Here is a 20,000-nt window from a genome sequence, read left to right on the forward strand (position 1 = left end):
ATCCCCCTCCATCCCCACCTCCTTTCAAATAATTGTTTCTTTGTTTTCTAGGCAGTTTATTCACTCCTATCAAGGGTTCAGTAAACATATGCATGCATTCACTTCACGTTAGATCCTGTAAAATACTCTAATTTCAGGTACAGTTCAAATTGTTTTAACTGCTTGTGTTGGGAGTTACAATTTTGAGGTTAGTTATTCGCAATAATAAGATACCATCTACAAACTTGAGTTTGCTTCAAATTCTGATCCTCATTTGACAATTCTCTCTCTCTCTCTCTCTCTCTTCTCTCTACTCTCTCTCTGTCTCTCTCTCTCTCTCTCTCTCTCTCTCTGTCTCTTAAAATGTGGCGTAGCCCTCAGCCAAGAGGGTGCTATCAGACGCCAGTCAATCGAAACAATATTCGAGAGAAACAAACCTTTTTCGGACATAGATTGGAAGTGTCCAGTCGGGATCCATCTCATTCCTATTTGTAGTCAGCATCCAAACGTAAAACTGATTCCAATGCTGCAGTGGATTTGGCTGACTAGACCCCTCCAGATGCAATTGAGAAGCAAAGAGACGCTTTTCCTCAGTGGGCATTATCCTCCTTCAATCCTCATGTATCCTGCAATGTATTGATTGAGCGGACGATTCTTGAATCGGCAAAGCCGTTTCAATGATCGACTCTGCGAATTGAAGTTGGCCTTTCTGTCAAGGCAATCTATTTCTTTGCGATAAATTGGAAGTCTTTCGTGTGTGTGTGTGTGTGTGTGTGTAGGTTCCATATGTTTAATAAGGAGGAATATGATTTTCTTGTTTAATTATGGGTAAATAATTGGTTAAGAGGAATTCAATTAAAGACTGGCCTTAACTATGAACAAATAATTTGTACTGGATTATTAAGAGGAAACTGAATTAAAGAACTGACCTTAATTATGAGTAAATAATTTGTATTTCATCATTGAAGGGAATTCTATTATGGCTGAATGGCTGACCATGAAAAATTATTCCTTCATTTCATTGTTCATAACACGACATAAAAAAAAAGAAAAAAAAAAACAAGCAGGAAAACCGTTGCCTCTAATTTTGACAGAATTCAGCGCATAAACAAACTAAACACAGAAGGGAGATCAAAACCTAAGCCAGCCGTTTCCATCTCTGACTTTGGACTGTCTTTGTGAGGAGCGATGCAGAGAGACAGACATTTACATTAAATATTTTATGGTACAGTACAAACAAACTTAGTACTCATTTTAATAAAAACGTTAAATTTTCTGCTTATTTACTTCGAATCACTATAATTCAAATATTTTTATAATCTTACAATACAGATATTCAGCAATAGTGAACACAAGCTCTGATATGGACAAACAAATCTTATTCGTCAGAGAGGGCTGGGGCGAGAGAGAGAGAGAGAGAGAGAGGAGAATGATTTTCCCAGAGAAAACTGGACAGCATTCATACATTCTCTGAGAACGTAATTCAATCTGGATTAAAACTTCCACCTCCTGCGATATGACCTCGGGCGGAAGTAGAGAAAAAATAAACCGCTTTTCACCTCGAAAATAGCGAAAAAAAAAAATTTGAAGCGAAGGAAAACTAAAATTTCTGTTGAAATTTCCAGCGACAAGAATAATTTGACATCAAGGAACGTTTCTTCAAGATTTGCAAAGCAGTAATGAATGTTTGTTGAAGATCAGGAAGTCTCCTAAGGGCTAATGAAAATCTAGTAGTATTATACTCTGGACTGAATTAAATGGTTTATGCCCAAGGCCAAGCACTGGGACCTACGAGGTCGTTCAGCGCTGAAATGGAAATTAACAGTAAAGGGTTTGAAAGGTGTAACAGATGGAAAGCCTTGCAATTGCACTATGAATCAATTGTTAGGTAGATGGTGGAAAGTAAGTTGGAAGAAGAGAATGAAAGGAGGTACAGTAAAAGGAACCAAAGGGGTTGCAGCTAGGGCCGAAGACGCTGCAAAGAACCTTAAGTAATGCTTACATGAAGTGCACTGACGGAAGTAACCCACTACGGGACTAATATACTTCTCCAAAAGCAATATCAACCCATCGAGTTTGAATATCAAATTCAAGACTACGTGGATATCATTATATCTTTTAGAAGTCCCTCCCACAGTTGAAGTATGCTTTTTTACTGATGTATAATGGCAATAGCATGCGTGTTTTTGCTTTGACAAACCCCAACAGCATCCTTGCACCGTCAAGTAATCAAACTACAAGAAAAAAACATACATGCATACACACACACACATAAAAGCCTTTATATTTAGAAATTAAGCCAGTACAACCTAAAATAGCTATGATTGCGTTAACGAACATCAAAAAACGAATACATACAATACTCAGTAATTGTAACCAGACCGGCAGCATAAGTGGGAAATAAAACCAATATAACATTAATAATAACAATAAAAAAAATACTCATAGCAACGTGAGCCTTAAAAAATGGAAGAACACATCCACAGTTTATGGTAGTATATGTACATGTATTTAACGGTAAGTTTACAGATATTTGTTTCTTGTGAATCTGTTAGGTTTCCCTGTACAAATTCCCGAAAGCTATCTTTACAGTTTTTGTTACATATGTGCATGTACATACTGTGGATTTGTTTCTCCAGTAATAACAATGAATGCTTGGACATCAGCTGTCCGAACCGACATCCACCATCCAATTGACGCATCACTGCTGTCAAATTTCTTTACCTAGATAAAGAGCCACTTAATAGTAAATACCAAATTAGTAGAAATCCTTTCTTAGTAAAAATTAAATGAGTAGAAAACTTTCTATGTAAATAATAAATTAGTAGAGAAATCGTTCTAATTAATATAATTAATTTAGTATAAAACCCTTTTTAGTAATACGAAATTAGTAGAAAACCCAATCACTTTATGCAATGTATAGTGACATATTGACTATTCTTAGTAAATCCCATATTGTAGAAAATCCAATCACTTTATGAAAACGTATGAGACACATTGACCATTCTTAGTAAATACCAAATTAGCAGGAAACCCAATCACTTTCTGAAATGTATAATTAACATAATGACTATTCTTAGCAGATACCAATTTAGTAGAAAACTCAATCACTTTATGTAACGTATAAGTGACACATTTGGCTATTCTTAGTAAAAAATACCAAATTAGTAAAAACCTCAATCAATTTATGAAATGTATAATTAACAAAGACTATTCTAGTAAATACCAAATTAGGTATACAACCCAATCACTTTATAAAACGGATATGTACACACTGACATTCTTAGTAAATAGCAAATTAGTAGAAAACAAAGTCACTTTATGAAAACGTATAAATTACTCTGACTATTCTTAGTATATACCAGATTAGTAGAAAACCCAATCACTTTATGAAAAGTATAAATAGCAATAAGGAATAATTAAGACAATATATTTAAGACACCATTGTCAATGCGATTTGTATCTTTTTCTTCTGAGTGAGAAGACGCGATAGGCAGTGACATTTCTAGAATGTAGAGATCATCAATTTGTAGCTTCTCCCATGGAAACAGTGCTCCTAACGTGACAAGACAGCTCAGCTTCGGAGGTGCTGGCGCATCTTCCTGGGGTGGAGCGATGCCGAAGTCGCTGCCTATGCAGATCAGACCATGTCCTGTTTTTATGCACGGGTAGATGCAGATATGCTTCCTGAATCTGGTTTGGGGCTGTTTCTGCCGTGAACAATGTGTATTAGTTTGTGCGTGCATGCGAGCTCCTTCCCTACATAATGAGAAAGTAAGTTAGCCAAGATGGGAGATCGCTACAGTCGGCGAAGGGCCAAGATGACTCCTTCAATAGTATTTTTAGTGAAGTGTGTGAAATCTGTGGTGAATGGTAAGCATACTTATTCTTTGGCCAAAAGTGTGGCTTGACTGTATTTTGAATATTTGTTTCAGAGATGTTTCTATTTTATTTGACCTTTTTGTTTTGTTTTTTAATCTTTTGCTTATCGATGTGTTCTCCTCTTCTTATAGGAGGTTCTTGAGACAAAGGGGAACTGATCTGGTATTTAGAAATGGGAACCTAACTGATGTCCGTGGTGTTACTAGACTGTGCTATGACTCTTCTAGTTTTATGACTAAACTAATGTGGTTATGGTAGAAGACGGATGGAGTGGGCTATCTGAGTTCAAACCTTTCATTTAATCATTTTTTGTTAAGAACTTGATTTATTTAGCTAATGCTTTGCTCTAAATAGATGTATTTTTGTAGTTCACGAGTCTGATTTAATTGCCTTAGGTAATAGAGAGAGAGATAGAGAGAGGGAGGGGTGTTGTCGAGAGAGAGAGAGAGAGAGAGAGAGAGAGACGATTGAGAGAGGAGAGAGAGAGAGAGAGAGAGAGAGAGAGAGGGGGGTGTTGGAGAGAGAGAGAGAGAGTGCCTGCTGCACGGCCATTGCTACCAGCCCCTTTTAAGATTACCGAGGTTGGAACCTCGGTAATATAATAATACATTGGCTATTCTAGTAAATACCAAAATTAGTAGAAAGCCCAATCACTTTATGAACGTATAAGTGACATTGTCTATTCTTAGTAAATACCAAATTAGAGGAAAAACAAATCACTTTATGAAGCGTATAAGTAACATGAGGACTATTCTTTGTAATACCAAACAATTAATGGAAAACCCAATAACTTTATGAAACGTAAATAATGACATTCGCCATTCTTAGTAAGTACCAAATTAGTCAGAAAACACCCAATCACTTTGTATGAAACGTATAAAGTTAAAATATCTTAGTTTACCAGACCACTGAGCCGATTAACAACTCTCCTAGGGCTGGCCCGAAGGACTTTTCGATATTTTTACCTAGCAACGGGAAACCCTACAGCTTACTGTGGGATCCGAACCACATTATATCGAGAAATGAATTTCTATCACCAGTATATAAATTTCCTCTGATTCCTCGTTAGCCGGAGCCGAGAATCGATCTTCGGACACTGGATTGGTAGCCGAGCGCGAAATATGAAACGTATAAGTAACATATTGTCTCTTCTTAGTAAATACCAAATTACTAAAAAACCCAATCAATTTATAAAACGTATAGTTGACACATTGACTATTCTTAGTAAATACCAATAGTAGAAAACCTAATCACTTTATGAAACGTATAATTAACACATTGACTATTCTTAGTAAATACCAAGTTAGTAGAAAAACCCAATCACTTCATGAACCTATACCGACACGTTGACTATTTTTTAGTAAATACCAAATTTTAGTAGAAAATCCTATCACTTTAAGAAACGTATAGTAACATATTGACTATTCGTAGTAAATAACCCCAAATCAGAAGAAACCCAGTAACTGTATGAAACGTATCAATGACATTGACTATTTTTAGTAAACACCAAATTAGTAGAAACCCTAATCACTATGGAATGAGTAAGAGAAGCACTGTGTTAGTGGGAACAATGACGAAAATAAGAATATTAATTAAAGAGAACCGTTAAGGAAATTACGTGATATCCCCAAAGAGAGACCGAACGGTAAAATAACAATGAGACCAATCACGGCTTCAAATCAGCTGTCTTTTGAACAGAGGGCGGATAAAACCGTCACTTAATTAAACAGAAGAGACTAAGAGAATGTATTGGACAAATGCTATGTCTGCAAACATGCCGGATTCAGGTGACATTCGAAGGGTCAGATTCGAAGGCAATCGTGGACAACGGTGAAGAGTAAACTTTGTTAATTTAAACGATCGCTCTTGTTTAAACAGTTTCAGGGAAACAGTGTTCGTTAACGACGAGGAACAGTTTGAAAGTCGAATCGTTGCAAATTCTACGCTTCTCTAACTTCTATTATTTTTCTGTAAATTAGTCAAAGGAACGCTGTCCTGTTTCTCGCTTTTAACCTTGAAAACTCCGTAACCTTTCACCTCAATTACAGTAGTTAGGGTGGCATCACTAAAAAAATATAAGATTGAGAACCACTGATATAGAGCCAAGGCGTCACCGTAGTTCAAAAGCAACGGAGAGACAGATTTATCTGCTAATATTTGCTCCTTACATTGGTGGAGCTATCATCATAATGTTAGGGGACCTATGACACTTTGGGAAAGGTAGAAATAAATAATACTTTCGGAAGAAAACATTAATACTAGATTTTTAAGATAGGTACCAAATTCAAATTTTAAAAAAATAAATCAATCAAACATATTTGAATAATCATGTTTTCGCCACAAAAAGATGACAGATTGACGATCAAAAAGAACGCACTCAGAAGAAACACATACAGCATGAAAAATAAACACCTTCCATTGCTTCCTTCTCTTTTGTTATTGTGAGAAGTTTAGGAGAGAGAGAGAGAGAGAGCCTCCATTTTCTGAAAACAGTCACAATTTCCCCTTCCCCCAGAGCCGACGCGCAAATAAGTTTCTTATTTCCTGACAGTCCCCCAGTGACAGGATCAGCATCATCATTTTCGTTCTTCATTCCAGAGTCATGTGGAAGATGGACCTACATCATCTGGCGCTCTGAACACGAGGCATTATGGAGTCAAGTTATATCGGAAACTATACCTATAAAAATCAAGTTGCATTTACTCTTGCCTTAGGATATAACATTAATAAACATGAAATTTCACTTAAAATTTTCACAGAACTCGATTTGCGATGAAGATCGAATGGTAGGTGTAAAAGTGTTAGGGAGGACCCCGTCTGTTTTCAGTCTTACGATAAAAGCGAGTATCTGGTGAATTCATTAAGAGCAAAACATTTTACTAAGTAAGTAATAAATGAAAATAAAATGCGTTACTGGCGTAAGTATTTATAGGGTAAGAAGAAACATGAAATTAAGACTCTACTCCGCACTTGAATCAGTTCTTTCATGACACAATGAAAGAGATGGTTAATCTTGGGTTAACAGCCATTTTCTGTGAGGCCGCAGCACTGGCCTAGTTAAAGTGATTTTCGTCTGACTACAAAAGATGGACTTTTCCAATTATCGCAAAGATTATTGAATTTTTCTGCGCATCATCTAATTTAGTACGATGAAGAATTACATTAGAATAAAAATTACCCAGGCAAATTAATCTGTGCATATTTTTCATAAAACAATCATTCCATATACCCTTCCTGAAATATTTTACCACAATTCCTAAAACTGATTTTCCCATCCTAAACCTTTCGGTTCGGTTTACCGTTTTTATTAAATGTTTAAGATTTATTGGAGTCTTAATTCTTAAAAATTGAATAAAAACGGTAACCGAAAGTTAGGATGGGAAATCAGTTTCTTTATCACCTTGAAACAGGTGGTATGCCCCATTCGAATTGTAAAAGAAATCTATGGTTTAAACCCACAAAGGGACAAAATATACTCTTACGGCGACAGTCCTTTCTATAAACTGTAGATATTACATCATTGTTGAGGTACTCTTTAGAATTCCACGTCAGCTGAGAATATGGGGTATATTACGCGCGTAGGTGATTTTCCAGACAGATGAAGGAAGGTTCCCAGAACCTTAACAGCCAGATAAACTTTACAGGGAAGCAAATGAATCAAGAGTATTGATCTGAAAAATGGTCCAGATGCGTTCCTTTTAGATGGTCTCTGAATATTCAAAGTCTTGCAGCACAGCGGAAATAGGCAATATTCTTCGTAATCTGAAAGTACCTCGAGATAATTCTCTCACGCTCTTCAGGCAGCTGGGGAAAGCATTTCTTTGAGCCCAATCTATAATTTTGTTTAGAAGCAAAATTTACCATTTTTCCCGTAGCAAAAATTTGTCATCCACATTTTACCAGAAAAAATTTCATATACATATGAAAAGCTTTTCTTCTTCTGGGGGGAGAGAGAGAGAGAGAGAGAGAGAGAGAGAGAGAGAGAGAGAGAGGAGAGAGAGAGAGAGAAAAGGAATAGTAGGTTTTAGACAGGTTTACTATAAAAGCTGCTGTATCCAAATTGGCTTAAGAAAAAATTTGATGATAACTGTAACAACATTTATTTGGAACATCTTAGCATAACCTATGAACAGTTTCTGGAGTGGCTTTAAACCGTAGGGCAACAATAGAAATATTTCATCGAGAAAAATCTGCATCAATCCAACTTTCCAGTAGAAGTTATTGGAATCTTTCAATACTAATAAATCTGTTTCTCGGAAATGCCCGAAAGTTTGTCAATTTGAAATCTACAAAGTCGTTTAATCGGATCAACCCAATCTTTCAATATACAAGTATCGAATATTTCAGAACTCATGAATTTCTATTCACCAAAATCTTTAAAAGCTGGACGAAAAGAGAATGAAAAGGGAACGGGACCAGGCGAAATTAAGGTTAACATTTTCGGCAACTCCCGACGGACCTCTTGACTGTATTCCCATTTGGGTCCGAAAATGAGAGAGAACTGAATGGATGATATTTCCTGTTGCCAAATCTAAGGACGTTGAACAATTCCCCAACCCCCAGGACTTCTCGTGTATTTATGTCCACCTTGAGAAAATATGACAACGTGTTCAGCATCCTTATCATAGCCCCCGACGCCCTCATGACGCGAAGGGTCTCTTGGGAAATTTCGTTATTCATTTTTGGCCTGCTTTGTCTTAATCCTAAGCCTCACATATCATTTAATGAAGTGTGGGACTTCAAGTTCTCTTGCTCCTTACGGGAGATTTGCAGACACTGCATTGTGTGATAAAAACCCCACAATTATATAGCCAACTATATTACTATATAAAATAAAAAAAAAATAAAAAGCAAAGACTCTCGAATAAACTGAACGATGTTCCCCATCAATGTTACGATAAAAATGATTTCACTATATAAACTGTGGATTTTTTATTACTTGATCTGTATTCACGAGAGGTCAATTTCTTACCAGAATATTATAGTCCTCCTATTTTTCACGGGCGTTCATAGAAAAATGATTAAAACATGAAGCGGAGCAATTATAATCTTCTGCCCATTCATTATTGTAGAAGTTTACAACCTGCATTATAATGTAAAAACTGTTCTACCCAAAAAATTTCACTCATTTGAAGATTTTTATGTTTTCATAAAATGAAGCAATATTATTCAGCAACGTGTTGTTAGTCATTAATAAGAAATACGATATTTTTTGTACATGAATAATAGCACATATAAAATTTGTTTTCCATAAATCTTTTATTAAGAAGTTTGTATAATACCCTCATCAAAAATCATCACGCATTTTCCTGGTCATCCTGTGATAATACAATATTACCAAACAGATTTGTCATGATAAGAAAAGTTACGTGGAAAATACTATTGATTTTAAATTATGTATTGTAAATATAAAACGACAACAGTCACAATGAACAATGCTATCACAGGTTGGGGGAAAAATACGCACATTCGTTTTCAATGCGCTCATTGGTTTTTATGCCACATAATTCGTTAGGATTGGCTAGAAAACAAAAAAAATCTTTGGGAAAAATGGACTCAATGCTACATTCAGTAACAAAAACTTTTATCGACCGAGCTCAAACAATGAACGGCTGTGGTTTTGTCGGTTCTAATATAATTGCTTCCATTGGTATTTAGAAAGAATAATAAATACTACAAGTAGTTCGGTTTAATCAAAGCAGAATATTTTTCATCGGTTTGTAGGTATTGGCTGCCATAGTGTGTTTGCTTTTGGAGATAATATATCTTGGTCTCCAATAGAAAAAAATTATAGCATAGAGTCATCTCTCTCTCTCTCTCTCTCTCTCTCTCTCCTCTCTCTCTCTCTCTCTCGTCTCTCTCTCTCTCTCTCTCTTATACATTTTTCTTGAGACGAATTTCTGATTTTGTTGTCGGATTTCACTTAAGTCTATAGGGTATCAGAACATCGGAAAATGTGGAAAGTGGAGATACTCCGCAGAGCCACAAAGAAACAGTCTGTCGACTCTGGTGCCAAACCCCGCAAGACCACAAGACACAACCAGCGCAAGAAAAGAATCCTCTAAAATGAACAAATAGAAAAACGAAAAATTATTATCGTTCCAGCGTCCAGAAATACTATGACTACAAATTTCATACAAACGCAACATTTACAATCGCCAAAAGTGTAGAAACCTTCACTTCCCAATATGCGAGAGATAGTTTGCAATGTTCCACTTGCGATGAAGACAAAATCGTAGAAAGATTATTATCTATAATAATTCATTTTGTCCTTAACAATTTCGTAGGGGTAGCATCTTTATCCTAGCGAGTGTTTGCTTTAAATTGCATCGAATTAGTCACTCATCATTTTTTTTTCGGAAATGGGTAAAATGGGGCAAAGTATAAAATATATTCCGCTTTCTTTTTAACAGACTATTATGATTATCATAAATGAAGACAGTGTTTGCTAATTAGTGTCCATCCCTTCCCCGTATTATTTCAAGTCTTTTTTTTTTTTTTTTTTTTTAATAATAAATATCAATATTTTTAGGTCTTACTCTATAACAACATAATGAAATCTCAGTTTCTTGAAACTCACTGATCCTCTTCGAAATTCTCACGAACTTAGCCAATTCCTCTGCGCATTTTTTCCTTCATGTTCCATTCCTTTTCCTAATTAGCTTTATCTAATTTTTATATCTTTTGTCTCAGATTTCTCCCCGTTTTTCCCCTTTGGTTCATTTTGTCCTCGGGTCTCTTATCTCTACTATCTTTTCTGTTTTTCTATTTGTCCGTTTTTATCCCAAAACCTCTTGTAAAATTCCATTCATTACGAGTTTCTTGTAGATGGCATTCTTTTACATATATACGCAAGTAAACTTTTTATTAGTTATATTAAAGACTATAAAAGAAAATAACATCCTAAATGGACTGGCAGCAATATTCTATAAAAGCAACTGACTATTCATCAGACTTCAATTATGTTTAATTAATAAAACTTTTGCCCTTTCTCTGAGCTGGTGGAATCTTCGAGAATCTGAGACAAATCTGGTTCCTGGCCCAATAATAATAATAATAATAATAATAATAATAATAATAAAATAATAATAATAATCAACCATCTGATGTTCATGGACGACATCAAGCTGTATGGTAAGAGCATCAAGGAAGGAATAGCCCTACCCTCCCAATCCAGACTGTAAGGATTGTATCTGGGGGACATCAGAATGGAGTTTGGAATAGAAAATGCGCCTTAGTCAACATACAAAAAAGGCAAAGTAACGAGAAACTGAAGGGATAAAGCTACCAGATGGGAGCAACATCAAACACATAGATGAGAACCAGGATACAAATACCTGGGAATAATGGAAGGAGGAGATATAAAACACCAAGAGATGAAGGACACGAATCAGGAAAGAATATATGCAGAGACTCAAGGCGATACTCAAGTCAAAACTCAACGCCGGAAATATGATAAAAAGCCATAAACCACATGGCAGTGCCAGTTAATCAGATACAGCGCAGGAATAGTGGAATGGACGAAGGCAGAACTCCGCAGCATAGATCAGAAAACCAGGAAACAAATGACAATAAACAAGGCACTACACCCAAGAGCAAATACGGACAGACTATACATAACACGAAAGGAAGGAGGGAGAGCGGACTACTAAGTATAGAGGACTGCGTCAACATTGAAAACAGAGCACTGGGGCAATATCTGAAAAACCAGTGAAGACGAGTGGCTAAAGAGTGCATGGAAGAAGGACTAATAAAAGTAGACGAAGACCCAGAAATATACAGAGACAGAGACAGAAAGGACTGCACAACAAGCCAATGCACGGACAATACTGAGACAGACTAAAGAACTAGCCAGCGATGACAATTGGCAATGGCCACAGAGGGGAGAGCTAAAGAAGAAACTGAAGGAATGATAACAGCCGGCACAAGATCATGGCCCTAAGAACCAGATATGTTCAAAGTACGATAGACGGAAATAACATCTCTCCCATATGTAGGAAGTGCAATACGAAAAATGAAACCCATAAACCACATAGCAAGTGAATGCCCGGCACTTGCACAGAACCAGTACAAAAAGAGGCATGATTCAGTGGCAAAAGCCCTCCACTGGAGCCTGTGCAAGAAACATCAGCTACCTTGCAGTAATAAGTGGTACGAGCACCAACCTGAGGGAGTGATAGAAAACGATCAGGCAAAGATCCTCTGGGACTATGGTATCAGAACGGATAGGGTGATACGTGCAAATAGACCAGACGTGACGTTGATTGACAAAGTCAAGAAGAAAGTATCACTCATTGATGTCGCAATACCATGGGAACACCGAGTTGAAGAGAAAGAGAGGGAAAAAATGGATAAGTATCAAGATCTGAAAATAGAAATAAGAAGGATATGGGATATGCCAGTGGAAATCGTACCCATAATCATAGGAGCACTAGGCAACGATCCCAAGATCCCTGAAAAGGAATCTAGAAAAACTAGAGGCTGAAGTAGCTCCAGGTCTCATGCAGAAGAGTGTGATCCGCCTAGAAACGGCTACACAATAGTAAGAAAAGTGATGACTCCTAAGGAGGCAGGATGCAACCCGGAACCCCACACTATAAATACCACCCAGTCGAATTGGTTGGAGGACTGTGATAGAGCAAAAAAAAAAATAAAAAAATAAAATAAAAAAAACAAAAAAAAAAATAATAATAATTAATTCAGGTTCAAAAAGAAAACGGCGTTCAATAAGATAAGTGAGATGAGGTTAAGGGGGGAAATACAGAAAGAAAAAACCAAATAGCTTATTTAAACAAAATAATAATGCATGGATAATGAAAATGTATAAAAATGCAAGGACAATACACAGACTATCTTGTGTTCACAGAACACCATACAGGACAACCTTTTGTAGTACAAGGATAGCACTAAATCATTAAAAATAAGTGTGTGTAGTACTGGTAAGATTTACACGTTGTACTTTAGTTTTACTACAACAAATAAATCTTATAAGAACAGCCTGTATGGTATGCGTGTAAATAATATCATTCAAAATAATAGCAGGGAGTAATTCGAAGAAAGGGAAACCATTATTAGAAAAAAACTGAACAAAATAAATCCATTTCAGGTATGAAATAATATGCTTACAAACTGACGGTTAGGTTAATTGGATATCTCCAGTATTGTTGCTAAACGAACTGCAACATGATGTATATGACAGTGAACTTCCTCTACCTTCCCAGCCTAGTCTGCTGACATACGTTATGAAATAAAGCACATTCATAAATTAACTCGCTCTGGTATTCCAGTTGACCAGGGGCTGTGCTCTGTCAACTAAAGGTTGCGTGCAAGTGATATCTCCCAATCTCTACTCTCCGACACGCTCACAAAGTAATGCGCAATTTTACGATTTAAGAGACTGGCTGTAACTATCGACGTCATAATGATCATACGTGCATGTTTTAGGTCTTCTAATCACTTCGTGTAGAATTTAACTATTTCATCTTTAAAGGAAACCAGACACAAAATGTATTATAAACTTGCTAACGAAATTATCCCCAGCAGAAAATAACCCAGATCTTCTAATACACTTCGTGAAAATTTGACTCTTTCGTCATTGTAAATACTAGCCAAAAAAAGGATCATAGACTTACTAATATAAATGCTAACCGTACGAAAGGATCCCCAGCGGAAAATAAATGTGGATTATTTATTTTCCACTTGAATAGGAATCTTGTTTACGAAGGATATAACTCCTAATCAAGATCTACATACTTCTATCTTAGACTTTGCTCCTAATAGCTACCCTATCATCGCGCACAGAAACCCAAAACATTCATGATAAACCAGATCTGGTATATATACTACTTTTATTACAACCAGGTGGGGAATAGGGAATAGTGTTATGTACATCTCTCCGTCATATTATGCTCGCCACATTTCCTCATAACATTTGACCTTTCAGACCCCTTACCGACTTCATGGTCAAATATTACCGTGCTAATTTCACAATTCCCCCCTCCCCCAACATAAATTATTATAGCTTTTACATAAATTTCCTACAACTATTGCATTCCCTTATATTCATGAAAAATTCGTACCCAATCCCTTCAGACAGTCGTTATCAACAGCTACGGTTTTTAGCATCCTTGAAGCCTGGCTACTCAATCCTTGGGAGGGTGCATTTGTTATTCTAACACGTCTTCATTTTACTTCATTTTTCATTTATCTCTGCCATGTTCTTGTCACAGTGAAAACATCTCATCTTTAGGATATAAATCAGGCTCACATTCCTACATCCTTTGATAATGTTCATTATTCTGCTTTCATGATATTTTATAGCCGCGATAGTGATTCCAGTAATTGAAGTTTTCTACCTTTTCCTCATGGACACTAGTAAACTCTCCCTCTAAATACTCGAACTACCAAAGTTTCTTCTGATATCCGAGGAAAAAATTTTCGATCGTTATTACGTGTAAAGGTGGAAAAGTGCGGCGCTGGCAAGGCTTATTACATTCTCATAAAAAAACCCGTCTTAAGATTAAAGTTGTGGGAATCGTGGAACATGCAGACACAAAATAAGAACCCAAAAGAATCTATCTTCGTTACGAGAGAGAGAGAGAGAGAATCGTGCAACATTCACATCAAATTCTAAATATTATTCCTTTCATACATGGAACTCATAGCTTAGTTATAAGAGAGACAGAGAGAGAGAGAGAATTGCAACATTCACAACTACTAAATGTTATTCCATTCACACGAAGAACTCACAGCTTGATAGAAAAGAGAGAGAGAGAGAGACGAGAAGACCGAGAGGGAGAGAGGAAGAGAGAGGAGAGAGAGAGAGAGAGAGAGAATCTGGCAACATTCATCTCAAATACTAAAGCTTTTTCCATTCATACAAGGAACTCACAGCTGATTAGAAGAGAGAGAGAGAGAGAGAGAGAGAGAGAGAGAGAGAACGTTTATTTCAAATGACTATTTTGAAATGACTATGACCTTCTCTTTCATAATCAATCGCCACCTTTACAAGATCTCCCATGCAGGGATTAACCGACATGCATGTATATTATTCCTCTATTATTATTGTAATGAAGCAACTTTTCTAAAAGAAAAAAAAAATGCCATCCATAGGTAACCCCTATTTTTAATGTGTTCGTGTAAAGATGGCCTTTTTATGGAGTCCATTGTCATCAAGTGTAAAATTACTGTTGGGCAACCATGCCTGACCGTCTCAGGGACACGAGATGACCTCAGCATGCTATCCACATAGGTACTAACATTCTTAAGAGTAAATTACCCAGTTTATACTTAGTCATATATGACCGTCTAATTTCACCCCCCTGCCCCCCAAAAAAATGACTATAGTTTTTACACATAAATTTCCTACAACTATTGCATTTCCATATATTCAAGGAATAATTCGTACCTAATCCAACAGCCCTTAAATATTATTTTATATTATTTTATTATTATAAAAGAGCTTTCATCATTGCTTGAACTTCACGAAAGCTATTCCAGGAAATAAAATGGTTGCACTGACGAACGATTTGCTTGAAAATCTTTAAGAATAAATTTACCTCATTTGGGGGGGCGTGGACAATATTACCCTACTAATTTCACCCCTACATAATTGGTTCAATGTTTACATATGAATTTCCTACAACTATTGCATTTTCATATATTCATGAATAATTCATACCCATTCCATCATCTTAAACATCATTTCTTGATTTTTTTTTTTTTTTTTTTTATGAAATATCATGAAGGTGCTTTCGTCACTGCTTGAAATTCACGAAATATATTCCAGGTTAATTAAATGTTTTCACTGATGAATGATTTGCTTTAACCATCGCGTGAAATCCAATCCTGGAATGGGCGTATTGGGGAGCCTTAGCGCCTCTATGATGGCCGCGGTGAAATGCTGATTAAAATTTATTGAGCTATTTATTAGTGAATTAATTTGCATAGCAAAAGTGTCGCTCATCCGTTCGCTTCGAGCAGTGAATGTGCGTCTTAGATATGAATTATTAACGCCTCTCTCTCTCTCTCTCTCTCTCTCTCTCCCTCTTTCTATCTCTCTCTCTCTCTCTGACAGTAGCCATTTTGCTTGGTGAGACGTTACCGCACAGTCTGATTAATCAACAGATATCACGTGTTTAACATACGTCTAGAATTTGAGAAGTATCTAGAAGTGTTCCTGAACTGTCGGTGATAAGATTAGTGTGAAAATAGTAGGATAGCGTCTACCAAGTTAGTTTATCAAGTAAAATACTGTAAATCAGATCAGATGGCAGTAAGTTACAAGAGTGGTAAGAAATGCGACGAAATTTGGCATGTTTAGCAGATTCGCAATACGATGAGTAGCAGGAAGGGAGCTGGCATTTCTCACCTATGAGATCAACAACAGCCATAACAAAAAGATGCAAAAGCATTCAAAGATATATTAGAGGATAGATCCTTCAACTGAAAACATCTTGAAAAATAATTGAAGAAGTTCCAAATAAAATCCAAGTGGTCAAGAGACTCGTAAGAAAATATACATAACCAACATATTCCGACAAAGAAAATGAATAAGGTGAACATTGTGAAATATCCTAATTGATGCAATAGGAAAAAAGAATGCCAAAAGCATGCAAACTGTGTAAGGTGTATAGCATAGTTAATCCAACAAAACTGATCAGAAAATGTGCTGGATGCAAACATTCCGACGCATCCGCAATGCGCTGAAGTAATGCAAGATATGAGAAAAGATACCAGAATATTTTGCTCAACATGTCTATCATGGATAGACAATGTTATTACATCAAGACTGAATGTACAAATAGTTGAGGATGAAGAAGAAGAGGAAGAGGATGAAGAAGAAGAGGAAAACGGAAAGAGAAGTAAACAAAACTGAAAAATGACAGAAAAAAAATAATGGAAACAAAGAAAAACAAGTAAAAGTATGGATGCCAGGAGATACTCATTGATACTACATATGAGGCAATCAAGCAGCATACTTACGAAGAAATAAATTACCACATACAACACAAAAGAAAATCCCAAAGAGGCTTCTACCCACATCGAACAATGATGGGAAAGAGGAAAAAATAAACAAGAAAAACAAAGTCTGCAACCTATTGAAAAGAGGGAATTGCAGATTCAGAGGAAGATGTTACTACAAACATCCTAAGGTAGTGTCCAACATGAAATATATGGTAAATGTGCATATCTAGACGACTATGAGGATGATGCAGGGAACTACATCCAAAAAATATGCAAAAACCTAAAAGAAGGAAAGGATGTAAGTTCGACAAAAAATGTTAAATATATGCACCCTGTAGCCATAAATCAGAATCAAATAAATAATCAATCAAAATAATAAAATCCAAAATAAGAAAGAAAGAAACAAATAAAGAGAGGAACAAAGAATATCAGGTGAAAGAAAAAACCAAGCCATCACCGCGATATGGTGTGTCAGCGAAATATTTCCAACCATCAGCTCTAAGATACAACTCAAGAGATAAGAACTGTATTTATGATGCAAGAGGATATTGCAGATACGGAGAAAATTGCAGACTCAGACACAAAATGAATAATATGATGAAGGACGATCAAATATATAGAAAAAGTTGGATTTTTTAATGTCAAATTTCTGGAAATGAAAAAAAGAACAACATACCAGAACAGGAAAGAGACATGGGAAAAGCCTTATTATTACCCATATTAAATGAAGGAGAAAAAACGCAAACCATCATAGTGATGAATGCGCAGGTTTAGTTACAAGTAACTCAAAAGAAAAATAGAGTACTTAGAAGAACTAACCCAAATTGAAAAGAAATAGATATAATGAATATAAGTGAAACCTGGTATTCCAAGAGACTGGGAATGATGATCAAATAAAAGGGTTCCAAACTTATAGATCAGATAGAAAAAAATAGGAATCAAGGGGGAACCGCAATAATGGGAAAGACAAAAACAAGAAAAAATATATGAGGAATATAGTAACTCAGAATGTGAACTAATAGCGGTAGAATTTGAATCTGAAAAATTAATGAACATAATAATATATAGACCCCCTAATACTAAAGAGTTTGGTTTCATAATAATAGAAAAATTGGATGATATATGTATAAATCACAAGGACTGGGCTATTCTCCTATCTGGAGACTTTAACTTTCCTTTCGTAGACTGGAAAGAATGAATAGGAGATTGTGGTTGTATTTATACATATAAAAAAGAGAGTAATAGTAGTGCAAAAGATAAGAAAGAAACAAATTTGAAAAGCTATTAGATATGCTACTAGAATACAACATTCAACCAATAAAATCACCTGGCTAACAAGAAAGGAACACTTTAAGACCTAGTATTTGTGAACGAGGTGAATTATGTTAAAGAAATAATAGTTTATAATGTAAGTATTTCAGACATAAATGTCATAGAATTAACAAATCCATTTCAAAGCAAGTGAAAACAGAGATAAGCAAGAAATGAAAAAGTGTAAGGATAAGGAAAAATACAACTTCTACGTACATATAAAATGGTCAGAATAAAATGAAGAATAAACAAAGATTGGGATAACATTTTCGTAAGTGTGACATAAGGGTAAACTACGGAGATCTTATATAAAATATTAGAGAAATAGTGGAATATATACCGAAGAAGAAAAGTAAACATCAGTCATGCATACCAAGAGACAGAAGGATCTTGTTCCAGAAAAAAAATCAGAAAGTGGAAAAAAGGTTCTTGCAAAAGAAAAAAAAAATGCATGGAAAGTTATAGAACTAAAAAGAAAGATAGAAAAATGCAGAACAAAAGATTATACAATCAAAAGAAAATGAAAAACGGGACTTGGAAGAAAAACCCTAGTAAATATCAAGACAACCCAAACTATTATACTCGTACGCGAAAAAGATGAATAAAAGAAGAATAGAAATAGGCCCTCTAAGAATTGAAGGAAGATTTAAAGAATGAAAAAAAGGAAATATGCAACATATTGGCAGAACGATATAAGAGAGAATTCACCCCTAGAATTGATAATGAAGATAATGATATAGAAGTAGGGATGAAAATAGTGAATATTCAGCTGACATAGATATTAATGAAGCTGATATTGTGCAGGCTATTAATGAAATTAAAAAGCCACTTGCAATATTATTAAAGACAAAGTGTAGATACAGACAAGATTTATGATGAGCACAAATTAGCATATATTACACCCACTTTCAAAAGTGATCAAGAATAGAGGCAAGTAATTATAGGCCTGTGAGTCTAACATCACATATTATTTGGAAAGTGTATGAAAGGGTAATGAAGAAAAATTTTATGGAACATTTAATAAAAAATAATTTGTTTAATATAGGACACATGGTTTTGTACACCGGAAAAAGTACACAAACCCAACTGTTAGTCCACCGTGAGAAACATATACACAAAATATGAAAAGGGGAAATGAAACAGAGTTTTGGTTTATCTAGACTTTGCAAAAGCTTTGACAAGGTAGACCATAATATTAGCGAAGAAAATTAGAAAACATATATAGTGGATAAAGTAGGTAGATGGTTAAAAGAATTTTACACAACAGAAAACAGATAGTTTATTGCAAACGATGAGAAATCGGATGAAGCTAAGGTAATATCCGGCGGTGTGCCACAAGGTACGGTGTTAGCTGCATTACTGTTTGTATTATGATTGCAGACATAGACAGTAATGTTAAGGACTCGGTAGTGAGTAGTGCCGATGACACAAAAATGAGTAGAGAAATTACTTGTGATGAAGATAGGAACGCACTACAAAGAGACCTTAACAAAGTGTATGATTGGGCAGAGGTAAATAGGATGGTATTTAACTCTGATAAATTTGAATCAATAATTATGGAGACACAGAAGGAAAGCTATATGCCATATAGGGACCTAATAAGGAGACATCACAAATAAGGAAGCAGTTAAAGACCTTGGTGTGATGATGAATAGGAACATGTTATGCAATGATCAAATAGCAATTCTATTGGCAAAATAGAAATATTGTTACGGCACTTCAAACAAGAAAAGCGAACACATGCTTATGCTTTATAAAACATATATTCGTAGTGTCCACTTGAATATTGCAATATGATATGGTACCCACACTATCAAAAGGATATTGCAAAATAAGAGAGTGTACAAAGGTCCTTTACAGCT

The sequence above is a fragment of the Macrobrachium nipponense genome, chromosome 14 (genome assembly GCF_015104395.2).
Source record: "Macrobrachium nipponense isolate FS-2020 chromosome 14, ASM1510439v2, whole genome shotgun sequence".
NCBI classification, from domain to species: domain Eukaryota; kingdom Metazoa; phylum Arthropoda; class Malacostraca; order Decapoda; family Palaemonidae; genus Macrobrachium; species Macrobrachium nipponense.